This window comes from Melozone crissalis, unplaced genomic scaffold (genome assembly GCF_028551555.1).
Source record: "Melozone crissalis strain CALT ecotype California unplaced genomic scaffold, PUWL_Pcris_2 ptg000218l_1, whole genome shotgun sequence".
Lineage (NCBI taxonomy): Eukaryota > Metazoa > Chordata > Aves > Passeriformes > Passerellidae > Melozone > Melozone crissalis.
The window spans coordinates 1,278,375-1,287,028 of record NW_026535981.1 but is presented as its reverse complement, the minus strand read 5'-3'; positions in this window follow the sequence as shown (position 1 = coordinate 1,287,028).

Here is an 8,654-nt window from a genome sequence, read left to right as displayed (position 1 = left end):
TCATGACCCATCCTTTCCCATCTCGGGTTCTGTCCTTGGGCATCATTAGTCACCGACATTGTCAAATCTCCTGAACCCGGAAATAAATGCTTGTCTTTTGCCAATGCTTTTCTGATGCGCTTCCAATCCATCGTCTTCACCAGCTGTTGAAATTCCTCCTCTTGAGACTCCATTGGGATTTGCATGAACAACGGTGTTGTGGAGGTCATCGGTGATTCGTTGTACCTCATTTTTTGCCTTGAGGTTTTCGGCCTCGCTTCTAAATCCAAAAAGGAAACTTGAGGATCCTGTTGATATTTCTTTTTTGCTGTATCAAATGAATGCAAGAAGCTTTTTGCTGCTTCCGCTGCTGACAGCATCCATGCCGGAACACCTTCCGATGCTGTGATTCGTATGAAGTCTTCTGCTTGTTGCTGTGCTTCATCTGAACTTTCATCGTCTTTGCGAAATCCCGAAGTTGAAGGATAATCCATTTGTTGTGTTATCATTGTCTTCTTAGAAGTATTTTTCATTTTATATATTGTTGGAAAAAAGCGCTGCATTGTTGCAGTCTCGCCACGAGATGGTGCTGTGGCTCCACCGAACAGATCCGGCATGTCGTGTACTTCTGTCATCCCCCCACGAGGTGGCGCTGTCACTGGACTCCATGGCTCGGATGACGGTATGAACTCGACTGCCCCTCTTCCGGTCGTCTGCCGTGTCTGCAAACTTGCTTGAGACCAGGGGTGCCTGGCTTTTGATTCAGCTGACAATGGGGCTCGGACACCAGAACTTCTCCCTTGAAGGAAAGAGGTTTGGACTCTAAGGGTTTGGATTAGAGGCACTGGGACTGGAGAGGGGGTGGAGCCTCAGGATGTGGAACCCCGAGCACAGCCCCTCCTCGCCCGAGACGTCACAGGGGACTGGACATGCCTCCGCCCGCGCTCTGCTCTCCGCGCATGCGTACTTTCGGAGCCGCTCCCCATCTCTCCCCAGCTGACATCACTCTCTCCCCCCCGTTCCGCCTCCAAAATCTCATCCCCTTGGTCTGTTCCCGACTCTCTCTCCTCCTCCTCTGACGCTGTATCCACTCCTCCCACCGGTGTGCGCTGCCCGCCCCCCGCCGGCACCCGGGCGCGCTCCACGATCCGAGCCAATCTCCTCGCCCCTACTTCCGGGTCTGACATCACAACCGCGTGTCTCCTGTGTCTCTCTATGGCGGCCTTCTGGGGCCGTGCAGCTTCCCCCAACTCGCTGCCCGTATCTGATGTTCCTGCACTGGTTTGTGACCCCCCCCCCAGGGTTTCCGCTAGCCTTGCCCTTCGCACACGTTTCTGGCACCCTGCCGGCCAGAGCGGCCGCTGCTCCCGGCGTTGTGCTTACGAAAGCCGCACCAGAACCCGTGTCTCCCATTACCTCCTTACTCGCGCCCCCCGCCTCAATCTGCACCACTGCTGCTGCGCCGCCGTGCTCTGCCGCCGCCGAGCCGCCGTGCCCGCCGCGAGAAAGCGCTTCCCCTGACCCCTTTTCTCCCCCTCGGACCCCCCCTTCCGATCTCACTTCTGAGTCGGAGCCTGAAGCCCCTGTGCTCTCTGGGGTTTCAGGATGTTTTAGGGATTTCTTGGGGTTTCTGGGTCTTGGAATCGGAGGCAATGACATTATTCACTGCTCCTGTTCCTCGAGAGCTTTTTCCCCCTGGCTAGCTGGGGCCAGAGCCGATCTCTGCCTAGAGCCTTGCTCTCCTTCCCCTGTTCCTGAGGGTCCCGCAACATTTTGTTGCCTTTCCAGTCGCTTTGACTGCACAGAAATGCCTTCTAACATTATTCTTGCTGGAGACAGCAATTTTAAGGCTGTCTCATCTTTTTTCGTGGCTAAGAGATGTAAGCGCCTATTAATTTCTTGCCAAAAACCTACTTCGAATAACAGACGCATCTCTGAAAATGGGTAATTAAGTCTCACCCACAATAAAAGCTGTTTCAGCTCCTTCTTTGAGATCCCGACCGTGTAGGTCTGAGCTACGCCTTGTAAGGCGGACAAAATTCCCAGCTGTTCCTGGGAGAGTGTGCCCCCCATGTTCTTATTTTTGACCTTCTCATCGAATCTCTGTCATCAGAGCAGTCCGAAGGCTCCCGATCTCCGTCCAGCAGGTCACAAGAGGTGGGTCCAGAGGCGCCTTTCTGGTTCCGATCCAGGCTGCTCTGTACGAACTTTCTTCGGCAGAAGCTGAGAGATGTAATTCTCAGTGACTGCTGTCTTTTTCAGACTCTCTCAGCCATTTTTTTTTTTCTGCTGGCTTGTCTTCCCAGGAGTTATCAGTGTTCTCCTGGAAATCCGTCCAAGTCCGGAGCTGTCCTCTCGGCTCTTCAGGGCTGATACCCCCCCTTAGTGGGAGTAGCCCACACAGCAGATGTCAGTTGTCCCATCCTCGGCTGTTTTTGATGGCCAGGAAAGGCTCGGGATGGCCTTGGGACAGCCCGCGCTCCAAAGGACGAAAAGAGTCTTCAGATTTTTTCTCGGTCTTCAGTGTTTATTAGTTTTTATCTACAAGATTTTCTCTCGGCCCGACAGAGGTCCGCACAGCACGTCAGCCATGAGCACACTGAGAGCCCTTGGGGCGCGGTCACTTATCTTTATACCCAAAACTACGTATAAGATATTTACCTATTTTCCCCAATACCTTTCACCCTTATTGACAAGTGCACTTTTAGTAAGAACCAATCCCAAAGTGCCACCACCACCACAGAAGATGGAGGCCAAGAAGAAGAAGAAGAAGGACAGGACACGCCCTAATTCCTCCGTCTTGTTTCTCTAGACCCCCCTGTACCGAAATTCTAAAACCTATGTTTCACACTATAATTAACCTATCCCTTCACCATTTATCCCTGTGACATCCTCCCGTCCTCATACAGGTGTCGTCTCCTGTGCAGGATCAAAGTCCAGCCACCAGACACTTCTGGCAACATTCCAGGACCTCTGAGCCCTCCAAGGGTTATCTCGGTGACTCTGCACATCAGGACTGATGTGCTGAGATCCCACAATAGAGTACACCTATTCAGCAAGAGAAGACCTGAAAGACGTCCCACTAGAGCAGCCGGAGTGGGAGCTGTTTACAGATGGGAACAGCTTCGTGGAAAACGGAACCAGATACGCTGGATATGTGGTAACAACAGTCAATACAGCAGTGGAGGCAAAGGCATTACCACCAAATACATCTGTCCAGAAGGCAGAACTGGTTGCTTTAACCAGAGCACTAGAATTAAGTGAAGGGAAAAAGGTAACTATCTGGACTGACTCAAAATATGCTTTTGGAGTGGTGCATGTACACGGAGCACTGTGGAAAGAAAGAGGACTGTTATCTTCTCGGGGTATGCACATTAAACATCAGGATGCAGTCCTGCAATTGATAAAGGCAGTACAAAAACCTGAACAAGTGACAATCATACACTGCAAAGCACACCAATCAGGAAACTCCAAAATCTGTGAGGGAAATCGAAAGGCAGACTGGGCAGCCTGACAGGTTTCTCGAGAGGTACAAACAACAATGGCATTGATACCTTTGAAGCTTAATGTATCCCAATTCAATTTGCCTCCAAAACCAAAATATTCAGTAGAAGATGAGAGACTGGCACATTTGCTAAATGCACAAAAGAATTCAGAGGGATGGTATGTAAGTGCACAAGGACAAATAGTGGTACCCCCCTTGATAATGAGAGAAGTTCTACAAATTAAACATAACGAATGTCACTGGGGAGCAGAGGCATTGGTAAAATTGCTAAAGCAGAGTTTAATTTCAGTACGGATGTTAACAATGGCAAAATCAGTAATGTCGAAATGTGATATCTGCTTGAAAAACAACCCAGTGGCCAGGCGACAGGCACAGCTAGGAAGAATTCAGATAGGAATAGAGCCAGGAGACTATTGGCAGGTAGATTTTGTAGAGCTACCAAGAACTCGAGGATACAAATACCTGTTAGTGGGGGTTGACACATTCTCTGGGTGGCCAGAAGCCCTTCCCTGTCGCACGAACCAAGCAAAGGAAACACTTAAGTGGTTACTACAGGAGATTATTCCCAGGTTTGGGGTACCCCTAGGGGTATCACCAGATAGGGGACCCCATTTCACAGCTACAGTAGTAAGAGAGGTAAGTAGATTGCTGGGGATAAATTGGGACCTCCACACACCGTGGAGACCCCAGTCAAGTGGACAGGTAGAGAGGATGAATCAGACACTAAAAAGGCAAATCAGTAAAATATGCCAAGAAGCCAAATTGCAGTGGCCCCAGGCTTTGCCAATAGCACTGTTGAGGATTCGGATAAAGCCTAGGAGTGGGATGTCAGTCAGTCCTTATGAGATATTGTATGGGAAACCATATGAATCTCCTGAGCCTAACCCTAATGTACATGTCACAGGAAAGCAGGAAGTGTATCATTATGTTCTGTCTCTTGGGAAAACTTTAGCTCGGCTCTGGAGTATCCTAGTGTGGAATAGACCAGTGACTCTCGAGAACCCAGTCCCTAACATACATCCAGGAGACGAGGTGTACATCAAGAACTGGAATGAGGAACCGCTGAAAGAAAAGTAGAGTAGACCCCATCAGGTACTACTGACCACCTTTACAGCAGTCAAAGTAGCCGGCGTGGAACCCTGGATCCACTATACCCGAGTGAAGAAAGTCCATCCTGGATCACAGACTGTATAAACTCTGGAATGAACAAAGGCTGCAGATAAGATGTGTTTAATTGCTTTCAGAATGCTATCAGTAATTGTGCTAACGTTATGGTTATTAATATCTTTGGGGTGTGGAATGCAAAATGATCAACTAACCATTCTTCATTCTAGAATGAAGAGAGAGGTACAAACGGAAACACAGGTGATAAAGGTTTCTAATGCAGTTCGGGCTGAGAATGTAATGATCGGATTAGTCAAAGATTTTGCCAAAATGCAAAACACCAGCCGAATAACTGCCTGTCTGCCAATACCAAAGGCAGCAGGACACCCAGTAAATTGGGGAATCATAACATCAAAACTACCTGAAATACAAAAGAACAAAACAATTACATGTAAACTGGTACCCGAATCGAGGCAAGTTACAGAAACAACTCTGGTATGGGAATGTGAGGCCAAGGATAAGAAAGATCAGATAGAACCTTGGGACAGTGCATGGTCTGTGAGTATTCTTCAAAGATTCCAATATATGGCAAACAGCCCTTGGTGTATTAAGTGGGAAGGCCCCGAGAATGAAACAGATCCAGCAATAACGAACACTGACACTAGTAGCAGAACGAGGGCAGACAAAGTAAGTTGGTGGGCATGTAATAAAACTTACGACTGCACTTCAGATGATGAAGAGATAAAACAGATGCCACCCCTGGCAATAGCCCTACAAATTGGTTGTGCTTGCAGAGGGATCAAACATAAACAAGGCAGAGTGAATTATAAAGTAATTATAGGGTGTACCAGGATTACAATCCGAGGTCCAGGACAATTTGTATGGGCAGCAAGTGATGGTACCTGGACAACACATCTGCCTGTAGACGGGAAAGTAAAGGAGATTACTTTAGGCCTCCCAACCTTATGTCCAATTTGGAAAAAGTCCCCATTTAATGGAAAACATGAACTTCTGCAGATAAGAGCAAGACGAGAAGTTCTAGACAATGAAAATCCAGATGACACTTGGCAAGAACCCTCTAGTGGAGTGAAATTTGGATGGGCCCTAGAGTCATTGCTTGGTCCTATAGCAAACTATAAGAGCAGAGAGATGCTGTACAAACTTACAGGTCAGGTAGGTAGACTGGCAAGAGTCACCCGGGAAGGAATTAAAGAATTAAATATACAATTACAAGCCACCACAAAAATGACTTTACAAAATCCATTGGCCCTAGATATGTTACTCCTGAAAGAGCATGGAGTATGTGGATTGTTAAAGGGACAAGTTGATCATTGCTGCATTCATATCCCAAATGTAACTGCAGATGTAGAATATGACATCAATCAGTTGAAACAAATAGATCATGAAGCAGAAGAAGAGAAAAAGGATTTGGCTACAAGCTGGTTAGGAAAAATCTTTAAAGGATTAGGGTGGAATGTGAGTTCATGGATCAAATCTATCATTGAGAGTGTGATAATCTTACTAATTGTATTCTTAGGAATTTGGTTAGTTTACAGCATCTTAAAGGGAGAGATACAGAAGAAAACATCCTGGAACCAGAGGATTATAAAGGCACTAACATGAGATCCATGCCCACCATCTTCTGGTTCTCCACTTGGTAACAGCATCCACGACAACGTTTACATCAACCCTGGATTTGAAGAACCAAGTATGAACTGAGGAACAAAGGACTGTATAAAGTGAAAACATTTACACCTATAGTGAAGTGAAAATGCTTTCAAAGGGGGAGAATGATAGTGGAACCCTGGAAAAAGTTAAAGATAGAATCTAAAATGTTAGGCTTTGTGCTTTCCCAGATCAACTGCACCTGCGTAAGCAGTATGATAAATTATATAATTGTTAGATGTGATGATTGTTTAGTAATTAAATGTAATTATTATATAACAATAAGAAGGAGAGTGAGAAACTATGTTGGAAATTCAGAGGGGGCAAAATTTATGTATACAATAGAACAATATAAGTTTTTATAATTAACATGAAAGTTATGTAACGATAGAGTATAAAACATGATCATTTCGGATGTATGGTCGGAGTCAGATTTGGGTTGAATATACCCCGATTCCCAGTGCCCTTAATAAAAAGCACCGCATATAATCGCTCCGTGATTATGTGTTTTTGAATACTAACACCTTCAGGAGAGGAGTAGAGACAAGTTCCATTGACTGATCGTGAGCAGGCAGAGATGTTTTCCCCTCCAGAGATGGTTGCTTTTTCCCCTCATGTTTTCCTACTCCAGCCTCTTGTGCCCTGAAGCCTTCTTTTTATCCTTTAAATTTTTGCATGTCCTGAGGGAGTGGAACTATCCCATGCTGTAGCTGGGGTCTGGTGACTTTGCTCATACATGCATTACATGACACATGGTTTCCTTCATTGGCATCCCCAGGGCTGTGTAAGTACATTCGCTTATGAGAAACTCTGTTAGTGCTGGTCAGAATTCTCAGTTGACAAAAGAGGGAGAAGAAACACCTTGGTCCTCCTCCATGTACTGAGGTGGCCGTAGAGGTTCTCTGACTTCCATCAGAGATCTTTGCATGCATCCTTATCTCCTGAATGACCCGGTTTTCTAACAAGAGTGTGGATGTCAGGAAGGAGGAATGTTGGTGCAGGCCCGAAGAGAAGGTGAACTCCAGAAGTGTCTCTCACAAGGAATGAGCTCACCCAGGAAGCCACCTGCAGAGCCAGGATGGAGCTGTGGGACAGGCCGGGGTGTCAGTCACTACTGAAAGACAAACAGGCCATGGCAGAAGCAGAGGGAGGCTCTCACCAGACCCTTGAGAAATGCCACACCTTCCCTGTCAGCTGCCTGAGAGGCTGTTGGAGCTTCAGTCCCAGATGGCCCCAGATTGTAGGGCTAGGGTCACTTTGGAATCTGTGCCTCCCCTCGGGCAGAGAACGACCCAGGAGAGCAGCAGCACAGTGCTTTGGGAACGTGTGAGCCCAGCAGTCTTTGAGTCTTGGCCCACAAAGGGCATATGGGAAGTTCAAACCCATCTTCTCTTGCTTTCTGTGCAGGTGCTTCTAGAGAAACAGCAGGAGCACACTGCCTCATCTGAGATGCCATGCCAGACTCAGGGAGAGCTGTTCCCTGCCCGAGAGCAGGAAGAGCAGCTCAGGCAGCAGGTGGAAGAGCCACAGGAGAATGGCCAGGTAAGCATGACTGGCCAGGGGACAGAGGGAAGGGCAGGAAGAGGGGCATAAACCAGAGCTCCTGGGACTGAGGAGGCCAGGAGTCCCACAGGCAATGGAAGCACAGAGCCTTGGAATCTGCAGAGATCAGCACCAGGACAGGATGGTGACAGTGGAAACAGAGCTGGGAAGGGAAGCAGAAAGAAGGGGCTGAATACATGTGATTTTGAGGCTAAAAGAGGGAAAAGCTGAGCTTGATGGCAGCTCTCAGTCACTTGCTCTGCTTTTGTGTGTACAGAACATCAAGGCAGAGCCACAAGCAGAGCTGCCTGAAGCTCAGAGTGCCATCATGGCAGCGAAGAGGAGGAATGAAGACATCCAAGAGGACAAGAATCTCCCTATGCAGAGTGGCAATCAACAAAAACAGGCGAATGAAGGAATGGCAGCCACTCCACTCATGAAAGAGAGTCCTTTCCATTGTTGTTTACAGAAAATTGACAAACAGATGCAGGCACAGCTGTATGAAACTGAGGCTAGGACCAAGGTAAGGAAGATGAGGCTAGACAAAAAAATTAAAATCATCAAAGAGAAAATGAATCGCCTCCTTCAGGAGCAAAAGGTTCTAGAAAAGCAAGTGAGTGAATTAGCAATAGGCACTGTAGTCACCCAAGGGGTGGTTTCTGCCCTCCTTGCCTTTCCAGTGCAGAGCAGCAGGGGGTGGGTGATGCCTCTGAGTGCCATCCTGATAAGGCCTCTGTCAGAGCTGCTCTCAAGGACACTTCCTGCTCTGCTGGATCTCAGCTGATGCTCTAGACAGTGGCATTACTCCTTTGGCCATTTATCCAGCAGTCATCCGAATGAACTCCTTCTGGCTTCTTCC